This window comes from Zea mays, chromosome 9 (genome assembly GCF_902167145.1).
Source record: "Zea mays cultivar B73 chromosome 9, Zm-B73-REFERENCE-NAM-5.0, whole genome shotgun sequence".
In the NCBI taxonomy this organism is placed as follows: Eukaryota; Viridiplantae; Streptophyta; class Magnoliopsida; order Poales; family Poaceae; genus Zea; species Zea mays.
Window position 1 is genome coordinate 152624592 of NC_050104.1, and position 12791 is coordinate 152637382.

Genomic DNA, 12791 nt, shown 5'->3' on the forward strand with positions numbered 1-12791 from the left:
CTACAACTGTATAAAAATTCAAGTTCAAATTCATAATATGTTAAGACATACAAAAAAGAGAAATTCTGAGAAAGTTGGTTTGTATGGAGTTTGAACGAAAACTTGGTTTGCAGCTGATACGTTGCCTAAATTATATATCCGCTATTTTATTTTCATGTTTACTCGTTTACGTCTTTCTATCTGGCTGCACAAGGTCTAGTGGCCGAGAGGAACGAGTAGTTGGTTTCATATAGGAAGTCAGAGCTAATCGCACTTGTTGCTCTCTAACCATGCTTGACAACGATGCCTCATGGTAGTACTTTGTTGTATTTCATAGGTGGTTAGCCATTCTGAGTGTCATATTTTGTAGGCATCATATGTTTTTTCTTATTAATTGAGAGATAGAGCTCTTGTTATTACTCTATTTCTTTTTAAATAAAGGTCTCTTTGGTATGACTCTTTGAACGGCTCAAGCTTCGGCTTATCGTGAAGTCCTACCAAACGGTTAAAAAAAGGCTTCTCATCGAGTCCTTTTAAGAGTTGGAGCCGTTTTTTGTTGTGACCCAAAGCATCAAAAACTTGCCTTCTACCGTCTTGTCCTATATTTTTCTCATATACCATTCGTAAGAAGCACATAAAAAATTGTTTTGTCAAACGAATTATAAAACGGCTTTGGTTCCTTCAGATATGCCAAGGAACCAGAGTCAAAGTTATTTTTAGAGAAATCAGAGCCCTACCAAAAGAGGCTAAGAGACATAACTCCTGCTACTAATTTAAAAAAAGAATAAATCTCTATTCTTCTTAATTGAAAGACAGAGCTCCTGCCATTTAGTTTAAAAAGAACGTAGACCCTTTGGTCCTGGACAACAAAGAAGAAACCCAAACATGCAAATTTGCAACTCAGGTGTCAGAATGTGTTTTCCCCAAGGGTATGCGATAATACATATTTCACCAATAACAGTTCATTTTTTTCACTTAAAAAGGAAGAAAACTCTAGCGCCACATAAACGTGGAATTCTTGGACTTGTTTAACCCTGTCGCAGGAAAAGCTATGGCATGATTGCCAGGAAATAATTCCAACACTGACAGTTTGCCACCATAGCATAGCAGACAGATCGGAGTAGACGATCATCATCTCCAGTGCCGTAGGCCCTAAATGGCTATAGGCTTGTTTGGTTCAGTTTTTTTCTGACCAGCTTTTCTGAAAATCTGGTTGTGGAGAGAATCTAGCTGTGAGAAGAATCTGAGTATCATTACGATTACGTGTGAAAGAAGATAAAGTTGTTCATAGGGTTCAGGATCTAGAAAGTGACGAATTCCTACTATTACAACGACTTAACCGATTATGTGTTTATGTTGATTTTGGATGGTTTTTGCTCCAACGAATTTTATAGAAGCTGGCTGAAAAGCTGAGCGTTTGGCAATCCGCAGCAGCTTTTGGTGGCCAGAAGCTGCCAGAAGCTATTGGTGGCCAGAAGCTGCCAGAAGCTAAAACAAACAGGCCCTATATATGAGTCATCGCAGTAGTTAACAATTACACCTAGACCTAGTACTGATTTTTGTCCGTCCGGGTTGCTTTCCGGCTAACGTGTGTAGTGTAGCACAACCCATCGGTCGCTGTCTGCTTTCTGAAGAACGTTCATTCCGGTTGACGCCGCTACGCTGCCGTGTCTTCTTTCCTTCCCTTATACCCTGCCGCACACACCTTTTCCGTTTGCAGTGGTGCAGGTCTTTTCGGTCCTCAGGCTTCATCCCTGTGCAAGTGCAGGGATAATTGCTTCTGATCTCCCGAGGCTGCATAACCTGATTCAGAGGCAGAGCAAGGGGGCGTGAGGGAGATGAGGGAGATCATCAGCATCCATATCGGGCAGGCAGGCATCCAGGTAGGGAATTCTTGCTGGGAGCTCTACTGCCTCGAGCACGGTATCCAGCCTGACGGCCTCATGCCCAGGTGAGGCCCCTTTCCATTCCAACTCATCCTTTCCTTGAGAATTATGTCAGATTTTGTTCTGTACTTCTCTCTGAGATGATTATTCCAGTTCCAGCTCAGATAATTATTTAAGATAGGGCTGCCATCTGGGTTCTTGTAGCAGTCGCCTCAAAAGGTTGGGTTTTTGAGATAATCCTGAGGAAGATCTTTACTTGTTGATCACAGACAGCACTCTAAAAGCTAGAGAAACTTCGCTGGATGCTCTGACCTCTAAAAATCTTCTCTTAAGAGTCGATGACACCCCTGCGTTCAAAACCACTTGCTTAAAAAGTTAGAAAGAGACATGATAGGATAAACAACCCTGCATATTAAAGAAGAAGCTCGTGTTTTCTGAAACGAGGATAATCATGTGACAAGCTACCGGTTTCTGTGTCCAACTCACCGATTTCACAGCATCCAAATTCTCAGCCTTGGCCGTTCGCTTGCAGTGACACCTCTGTCGGGATCGCGAGGGATGCGTTCAACACGTTCTTCAGTGAAACGGGCGCAGGGAAGCACGTTCCAAGGGCCCTGTTTGTCGACTTGGAGCCCACTGTGATTGACGAGGTGAAGACTGGGGCTTACCGCCAGCTTTTCCATCCTGAGCAGCTCATCTCACACAAGGAAGATGCAGCGAACAACTTCGCCCGTGGACATTACACAGGTGTGACATGTTCCCCTCACCCTGAGCTATTTCCCGGAGAACAAAAAATGTTTTTGCAATTTTAAATGCAATATTGGTTCAAGTACAAAAACTATTGGGGTTTGGAAGCCCTACCTTGAATTTCGGTGCATTGCCAAAATGCGTAAAGACCAAATTTGTGTTCTTGAACAGTACTAGCAAGTGGTAGCCAGAACTAGTCCACAACAATTTGGATATTATGAAGGGGCTGGGTCAGGATCTTATAATTTACATATTCAACCATCCTATGCCATGATTATTATAGTATTTTTCATGACTTCATATCATACAAGCAACCTCACTTTCCTTACCTGGGGCAATTGTTTTAAAAACATTACAATGCTTTGGAACTGTTCTCTGCTCTTTATTAATACCTATCCTGTTTGGAAACTGAGTAATGTCAGAAGTTCTACAACATGTTTTTTCTGCTGCAGTTGGAAGAGAAGTAATAGATCTTTGCCTTGATCGGATACGAAAATTGGCAGACAACTGCACTGGTCTTCAAGGTTTTCTGGTTTTCAATGCTGTTGGTGGTGGAACAGGCTCCGGCCTGGGTTCGCTACTTTTAGAACGTCTATCAGTAGATTATGGTAGGAAGTCAAAGCTCGGTTTCACCATCTATCCTTCCCCACAGGTATCAAGATGATAATTTGGGAACATTCATGTATGCATCATTTGGTCATCGTAATTACTTATGCAGTCATCAAGCCCGCTCGGGCGGCTATAGCTGCACTAGCACCGCACTAGTACCGTGCTATAGTAGTATGCAGTTTTGAAGCAGCAGCAGCAGCCGCAAGTAGCTGAAGCTCATGTTTCTTTCTGGGCAAGTAATTACAGACTTAATTACCGTCTCGACAAAGGAAGAGAAAAACTGTTGTGCAATCTCCATACAACCAAATTACCAAAAGTCACGATTTTTTTTCAAAAAAAAAATTACAGATATACTTCATTGTTTACTCTACCAACATATCAAGTTTTAAGTTATGATTCATCCTACTTTAAGAGATATAAAAAGGAGAAAACTATATCCAATATGAAGTATTAAAAAATGATAGAATTTTATTTTTCTATGTATATTTCTTAACATAGGATGACTTAAGAACTTAAAATGTGATACATTATTAGAGTAAAATACATCTATAAAATTTTTAAGAATTTTTATGACTTTTGTTAGTTTGATTGTGTCATGGACCTTCGGTCCATGGGGATAGCTGTCTTCTCCGGCGAGGTTATACCCCTCTGCCGTAGGCTTGGTTCTAGGGTAGCAGCCCTAAGCGCTTGAGAGGGTCATTGCAAGAGAGAGAGATTGGTTTGATAATGATCTTGCTTGATTTATTCCTTGCTGCTATGCGGCTTATAAATAGCCCTATGACTAACCAACTTCTCCTACAAACTCTCAACTAACTCCTACTTTCTTGGACTTATCTGCTGCTAACTAACTCTCCACAATTCTCTCATCTCAATCTTATTCTCTAGCCTTATCCTAGCTCATCTCAATCTTATTCTCTAGCCTTATCCTAGCCTGGCTGTTGCCTCTCACTCCCTATTATGCCCATGACATCTCCCCCTCCCTTGAGGACCAGCTCGTCCTCGAGCTGCCATAGACTTACCTGACATGACTTAAGGTTAAGCCTTTTACATCTCGGCTTACCTTTATTATTTAAGACGGAAATACAAAATAATTGTGGAATTAAAATATAAATTTGAACTGCAGCTATGTCCTCCTGGATCCCAAGGAAAGAGCTGAACTGCGGACTTCACGTTGGATGAAAGGTGAAGGAGGAACCAGCCCTTGGGTCTGTCCAGCACCAAGGCAGTTGCCCGAATGAGGGAGACGACCCTCTTTGGCCGTGCAGGGGGATTGCATACCCAGATCTCGACTTCTGTAGGGGGTTCAAAAAGTATAGACGAGACCTGGTGGTTGGGCGCGCAGGCTGCGAGTTGGTGCAGCGATGAGCTGATCAGCAAGTGCAGCTTCCGCACCGCCCGCCTAACAAGGAAGCCGCGCACTGCGGCTTGCAGGCGCACCACGGCCTGCTCATGTGATGACGGCCATGGGGTGGCCCTGGAGGCCACAGCAAGGTGCTTCTCCCCACGAAGGGACTGTACCTGGCGGCGTGCCAGGAACCCTCGCGCTGCCGCCTGAAGCCGCACCGCTGCTTGGAGTTCCTTCTCTGTCTTCTCCTTGTAGCGATGGAACATCACAACGAATTGATCCCACTTCTCTTCGAGCCGAGTGAATGCATCTAGAGTTGGAGAGGGCGGGTGGGAGGGCGTTGCGGCGGCAAATGGCGCGGCGGCTGGTGGTGGTGAGGGATGGGCGGCTGGTGGTGGTGAGGATAACCTGGAGCTGATACCAGGTGTCATGGACCTTCGGTCCATGGGGATAGCTGTCTTCTCCGGCGAGGTTATACCCCTCTGCCGTAGGCTTGGTTCTAGGGTAGCAGCCCTAGGCGCTTGAGAGGGAGATTGCAAGAGAGAGAGATTGATTTGGTAATGATCTTGCTTGATTTATTCCTTGCTGCTATGCGGCTTATAAATAGCCCTATGACTAACCAACTTCTCCTACAAACTCTCAACTAACTCCTACTTTCTTGGACTTATCTGCTGCTAACTAACTCTCCACAATTCTCTCATCTCAATCTTATTCTCTAGCCTTATCCTAGCTCATCTCAATCTTATTCTCTAGCCTTATCCTAGCCTGGCTGTTGCCTCTCACTCCCTATTATGCCCATGACAGATTGCATCTAGATTGCATGGGAAGTTTGATTCGGTTTTTGCCAGAAAAATATAGTATTCAGTGTGAAACATTAAAAAGAAATCACTTCAATGGTAGATCTGTATCGTGATTTCGCAAGACTACCAATATAAAGTAGTACTAGTAATAGTAACAAAAAAAGTCTGTCTCGCCATCAGTTTTGAATTTTTGATATACAACAAAAATCTCAATTTCAATAAAATGATTAATCGAATATCTGATAGTAACTTTACAAGAAAAGTCTAAATATGTCCTACTTTCAGCTAGTATGTTGTTTTATCATAACTCAATTTCTTGAAAAGCTAGTCTAATTATTTTGGACTTTTACCTTCTCTTTCCAACTAGTATGCTGTTTTTGTCATGTTTCTGGAGGAGCCACGATAAAAATATAAATTTTACGGATATTAGAGTTGAGCCGCTTGTGTCAGTGAGCAGAACTCTTTATTTGTTCTTGCAATAAGACATAGCTTGCATACAGAAATACTCCCTCCATTTCAAACTATAAGACATTTTGACTTTTCTAGATACATTAATTTTACTATGTATCTACTATCTAGACATAATGTATACCTAAGTGCATAGAAAAACCTATGTATCCAAGTGGAGTATATTTTTCCCTAGCCTACATTCACCTATCATTGATTGTAGTAAAAATAAATCTTGAAGGATCTTCATGAAATTCAACCTTGGATATCACGCAATGCTGCAAGCCCATGTATGTCTACTTCACCTATACGGCCGTGTAGCCCGTTTACACGCCGTGTAAATGCTGCATGGCAGCTTGATGTGTCCATTTATCCCTTTTGACCACATTTAATCCATTTAAATGATCGTTTAGCCTGAATAAATAGCTAAACAATAGGTGATTGTTTAGCCAGTTAGACGTTTAGGCTAACATTTAGTCTAGACCGTGAAAATGTGTGAGTGAAGAATATTCATATCAATTCTTGTTATTGCGGAGTGGCTACATAATGGTTAATTGTACAATTATCTAAATCTGTATGCTTGAGACAAAAGTGAGTAAAAAGTGTTAATTTGCAACAGTACTATTTATGTATACCTAAATGAAGGCATATACTTGCCTTCTCAATCGGAAAACAAAAGCTTGCAAAGGAGGTTTACCTGTCATTGTAATGTACAAGAACTCTGTACTGAAACCATTTTCATTGCAGATCTCGACTGCTGTGGTCGAGCCTTATAACAGCGTGCTCTCCACACATTCCTTGATTGAACACACAGATGTTGTTGTGCTTCTTGACAATGAAGCTATCTATGACATATGCAAGAGGTCCCTCGACATTGAGCGTCCAACATACACCAATCTGAACAGGCTTATATCACAAGTTATATCATCTCTGACTACCTCTCTGAGGTTTGAAGGAGCTATTAATGTTGACATAACTGAGTTCCAGACCAACCTTGTGCCTTATCCCCGCATACACTTTATGCTCTCTTCGTATGCTCCAATTATCTCAGTGGAAAAGGCCTACCATGAACAACACTCTGTTCCTGAGATCACAAATTCTGTGTTTGAGCCATCAAGTGTGATGGCAAAATGTGATCCCAGGCATGGAAAGTACATGGCATGCTGTTTGATGTACCGTGGCGACGTTGTTCCAAAAGATGTGAATGCTGCTGTCCATTCAATCAAGACCAAGAGAGCAGTGCAGTTTGTTGATTGGTATATGCTCACAACTCTTACCAAGTTATATCAGATTATAGATTGTAATCTTCCACTGAAAAGATAGCTGCGCGAGACATGAATGTCTTTCTCTGCTGTCTCATGCACAGGTGCCCTACTGGTTTCAAGTGTGGGATAAACTACCAACCACCAACTGTAGTCCCTGGAGGGGACCTGGCCAAGGTGCAACGAGCAGTCTGCATGATCAGCAACAACACAGCCGTGGCTGAGGTCTTCTCTCGTATTGACCGCAAGTTTGATCTCATGTATGCCAAACGTGCATTCGTTCATTGGTATGTCGGTGAAGGGATGGAAGAAGGGGAGTTCTCAGAGGCAAGGGAGGATCTTGCAGCACTGGAGAAGGATTATGAGGAAGTCGGAGCTGAAGTTGAAGATGAGGACGAGGAAGCTGAGTATTGAGTCATCGATCTGGATGCATGGTTATTTTCCTTTGGTGTCAGTCAACCAGGCGTGCTTGAGTTGCATGGTTGTACCTCCCATTTATTCCATGTTTGCTATTGCATTACACCTGTTCATGGTTGGCATAGTAGAAGTGTGAAGATTGGTTGAACTGGTATGATGGTTTCAGATCAAATAAATTATGTTTTCAAAATGTCATATGAAAAATTTATTAGTAGATTAGTCACAAAAAACATACTTCAATATGGTTATACTATATTCACAACAAATTCTGCTATAAACGCCAAAGTCAAATACCTTTACAAGAAACCATGTTGATAAGTTGATATCCTAAACAAACAAAAAGAGGGTAGTATGTGTGTTGTGCAATGCATTGGGAGAACAGATGCATTTATTGATCAATGGGCAACTCAGTTCACTGAGCATATTTTCAATGAGACATTATATGGTACTGTGGTGTTAAGTATATGAGATGGAAACAGCACACAGTGAAAAGCTTGTTCAGGACATTTATACGAAATCCATGCTATCATATTGGGCCATTTATTTAGTGATTATGATACTTCAAACAAATATTACCATTATATATGATCGGTTTGTGTCCCACCCCCCCCCCCCCCCCCCCCTAATATAAAAATCGGGCAAATCTGTTGCCATCCTTTCGAAAACAAATAATCACTAAATAAGATACCAGGTACATGCAGAATATTTTACAAATGCCTTCCATAGAAATAGTACTAGGAACTGATTTCTGAACTTTAACCGTATGAAACATTGGATGGGACGATATATTCGTCAGAGAAGTACCTATAGTGGTAGAAACTAAGAGCGACATTTTTTTGTTATGGGAACAAATGAAGCACATAGGATAAGGAAGGTACTACAGCTCCATTTCCAATTAAAAGGTAGGGTTCTAATGAAGAGGAAAGCGTGCAGGTGCAGACCTGCTAGTGAACGGAGGCTGTGGCGAGGAGAATGCCGAGCTCGAGCTGCCGATTCGGCGCAGACGGCTGATGCCATCGGAGAATGAGGGGTGGCTATGGAGGATTGGAGGGTGGAGAGCCGTAGACGAGGTAGCCGGCCGGAGCCGGAGATCGGATACTGACGTAGTAGGTCCCACGTTCTACATCTCCCACGGCCCAACTTGATAGCGGTAAGCGGAAACTGTCAGTGGTCTTTTTTAGTGGGCCGAAACCATTTTCGGGACATCCGAATCGGTGGGCCGGATTGGATCGTTGGAGAAACAGCGTAAAAGGAGAGACAGCGAAGAGCCGACGAAGCCGAAGCAGAGCAAGCACGACTGCACAACGGACAGAAAAATGGCAGGGAAAACCGGTGGACTCAAAGGGTTGCCCTCATCGGCGGCGGCGCCAAGCCGCCAACAGCACGATCGCAAGTTCACGGGCTTGACTCCGGGAAGACATGTATTTCAGTCATTCCACATCCAGGTCTTCGGCGACACTACCAATGGTTGCAAGTTGCAACTCAACCGGCGCGCCGCCTTCTTTGCCTATCATGGTTGCTTATTTTCTGACTTTTGCTCTCGAATTCGGAGTAATACTAAGATATACTCGCAGTTGTGTTAAAGTGTTTAAGAGGCTCAGCTGATCTACATCTACCAAGGTGTATAATTGGGTATTAATATTTTGTGAACTAAGGGGGTGTTTGTTTGAGATTATAATCTATCCAAATTATATAATCTTACAACTTTTGAACTAAGAGTTAGTTCAAAAATTGTTGGATTATATAATCTAGGTGGATTATAATCCCAAACAAACACCCCCTAAATCAGTTGTACAGTAAAGATGTGTTAAAACAAGTGGTGCAGAATCTGGTTATATGTATGTTTACATTAAACAAGTGCTGTGTGCAGAATTGCTGGTTATATTTATATGTATACTTGTTGCTACGGCAATTACTGGAGGGGCTAGTGCTCCTATGTCTCCAGCAAAAGATTTATTAAACCTTCATCTTATCTGTTCAAATTCACCGTTCTTAGTGAATGAAACTACTTTTAACATAAAAAAATGAAACTACTTGAGCAGATATTGGGTAAAGAATAGAGTTCTGTGGAATTCATTGTTTGTTATAACTTCCATTATTCCATCGTCCTTTTCTTATGAGCTATGTCTACTGTCAGACTGCTTACTAGCGCAACAGAAATTAGAATCCTACAGCGGCTAGGTGTAAAATGTTACATCATTACTCACTTGGAAGTAGCTCCATTTATGACGAACGACAAGTGGGTGACCTGGGAAACATAGTAGCCAACAAAGATTGTTAGTACTAAGTCTAATCTAAGATTCTTTATCCGGTACGAGGGATGTATGTTATGAAATATTCCTTGTATCCTAATAATGCTTTTCATTGCATGCTTATTTCAGGAGTTGCAGAAGTGTTCATAAGGGACTTACAGGTTCTGTCATTGATACGCCTGGGCCTTCTAGGAGTGCGTAAGGGCGAATAGAGGAGCAGCGCAGCCTGGGACAGGGACCTGAGAGCGTATGGTGGAGAAGAGCGAGAGGAAGAAGCAGGAGCAAGATCACCGTCGGCCAGGGTGACCGAGGTAATCGCCCCACAGGGAGATTGTATTTCCTTCGATGCCTAGTTACATGCTACTGCTTCCCCTTTATAGACCAGGGTCGGCACCAACTGATAAGAGATAAACTTGCTTAACAACCCCCTGCTATTATTTAGCTAACAACTCCCTGCTATTATCTAGCTAACAACCCAGCTATTATTTAGCTAACAACTCCCTGCTATTATCTAGCTAACAACCTAGCTATTATTTAGCTAATCCTTATCTGCTGGAACTTAAGAATTATCTGCTGGAACTTAGGAATTATCTGCTGGAGACTTATCTGCTAGAGCAGAGCTGCTGGCTTCACCGCCCCGGGTCTGGATCTGGCTGTCCCTCTGCTGCCTCCTAGTATAAGTCTGCCCCACAAATGCATCTGTAACATTTCTCCCCTCCTGGAGAAACAGGTCGTCCGCGACCTGTATAGTTGGATATCGTAGTTGGAAATCCTCTAGCTGAACCCAGGATGCTTCTGCTGCTGGACGACCCACCCAATAAACTAACACTTCCCACACGCCTCTGTTAAGCCTTGCCTTGGATACCTTCTCAGGTGTAGGTACCACCCTGCCATGTAACAGATCTGGAAGAGGCACCACCTCGTCTGGCAACTGTCCAATAAATTTCTTTAATAGTGACACATGAAAAACATCATGAATTTTTGCCTTTGGAGGGAGCTGCAATTTATAAAATACGTCCCCCACTAACTGTGTAACCTGGTAGGGCCCAAAGAAACGAGGTCCCAACTTGGATGTAGATGCTGGTGTCACGCCCACGACTGACCTTTGCTGTAACCGGAGCCACACCCAATCCCCAACCTGGAATTTCACCTCCCGTCGAGTCTGGTCTTGGTACTGCTTCATTGTGACTTGGGTCTGGACCAGCCTCTCCTTGATTTCTGCTAAGAACTCATCCCGATCGCGAAGCTGGCCATCCACCGCAGCTACTCGCGCTTTACCCGGCTGGTAAGGTAGTAATGGCGGGGGGTCACGCCCATAGACTACCCGGAAGGGTGAACACTTGATGGCAGTTTGATATGAAGAATTATAGTTGTACTCCGCCCATGGCAGCCACTGGAGCCAAGTCTTCGGCCTGTCACCTGCTAAGCAGCGCAGGTACATTAATATCACTCTGTTTGTGACCTCCGATTGACCATCTGTTTGTGGGTGAAATGCGGAACTCATCTGCAGCTTTACCCCTGCCATCCGAAACAATTCTGTCCAAAAGTTGCTGGTAAATACCACATCTCGGTCACTTACTATCGAACAGGGCAGGCCATGTAACCTGACAATATCGTCAAAAAATGCTCGTGCTACTGAAGCTGCTGAATAAGGGTGACCCAGGGGAATGAAGTGAGCAAATTTGGAGAAACGATCAACCACTGTGAGGATAACCGATTTACCCCCCACCTTTGGAAACCCTTCCACGAAGTCCATGGAGATATCACTCCATACTTCAGAGGGAACTGGTAATGGCTGTAATAGCCCAGCAGGGTGAAGATGTTCGGACTTATTTCTTTGGCAGACTGCACAGCCCCGAACAAATTCCTGTACCCGTCTCCTGATATGGGTATTGTGGAATGAGCTCCTCCATCTATGCAAGGTCTTCTCTACTCCCTCATGACCTGCTGCATGAGCAGCTATCAGCAACTGATCCCACACACTTGAATTATCTGGAACGAAGACTCTGCCCCGGCATATCAACAATCCATCTCTTTCAGCCCACCCTTCTCCTGCAGTTCCTGCTGCCAACTGCGTCTTTAGTTCCTGGACTTGCGGATCTGTCAATGCTTCCTTCCTGAGTGTATCAAAGACTTCTAGAGTTGGGGTGGACAGCAGATTCACTACAGTTGTTGGTTCCTCATCCCTTCTTGATAAGGCGTCAGCCGCACCGTTCATCTTCCCTGGCCTATACTCCACCTCCATGTCATACCCAAATAGTTTGCTGACCCATGTGTGCTGTGGTATGGTGGATAATCGCTGGTCCAGTATGTATTTCAAACTGAAGTGATCAGTTCTCACTGTGAACGCTCGTCCCCACAAATATGGCCGCCAATTGCGAACTGCTTTGACAAGCCCAATCAGTTCTCTCTCATATGCCGGAAGTTTCTGGTGATGTGGTGCCACAGTTCTACTGAAATATGCCACTGCCCCTGCACCTTGGTGGAGAACTGCCCCAAACCCTGAACCTGACGCGTCGCAGTCAACCACAAATCTTTTGCTGAAATCCGGCATCTGCAGCAAGGGAGCGGTCATGAGTGCCTGTTTGAGTGCGAGGAATGCCTCTGTTGATGCTTCCGACCACTGGAATGCTTCCTTCTTCAATAGGGCAGTTAGTGAAAGGGAAATGTGCCCTTGGGCCATTTCTAAGTATTTTGGTGATTGAGTGCCAACACAAGTGATTAAATGTGAATCTATGCCCATGGGTGAACAAAGTGCAAATCAAGAGCAAAGGTATGTTTCTAAGTCTTAGTACATTGGTTTTGTGTACTAATATACTTGTCTAAGTATCAGAAACAGGAAGAAGAGAAAAGAGAAGGGTTGGCTGTGTATAGCCAAAAGGCTGTTTCGGTCTGGGGCACCGGACTGTCCGGTGGTGCACCGGACAGTGTCCGGTGCGCCAGATTGCCTCGAGCGAAGTGGCCGCTCTCGGGAATTCGCCGACGGCGTACGGCTAAAATTCACCGGACTGTCCGGTGAGCCAACGGTCGGTCGGGCCAACGGTCGG

At 43.8% G+C, this 12791-nt stretch overlaps 1 long non-coding RNA gene across 1 annotated transcript; it reads right to left on the bottom strand.

Moving 5' to 3' along the window:
• Positions 1-1685: 1685 nt before the first annotated feature.
• LOC109942414 (uncharacterized) lies at positions 1686-7676 on the bottom strand. The gene is made up of 2 exons (XR_002265185.1): positions 2352-7676; positions 1686-2212 (listed from the first exon to the last, which is right to left on the bottom strand). It is a non-coding gene; the product is annotated as an uncharacterized lncRNA (long non-coding RNA).
• Positions 7677-12791: the final 5115 nt, after the last annotated feature.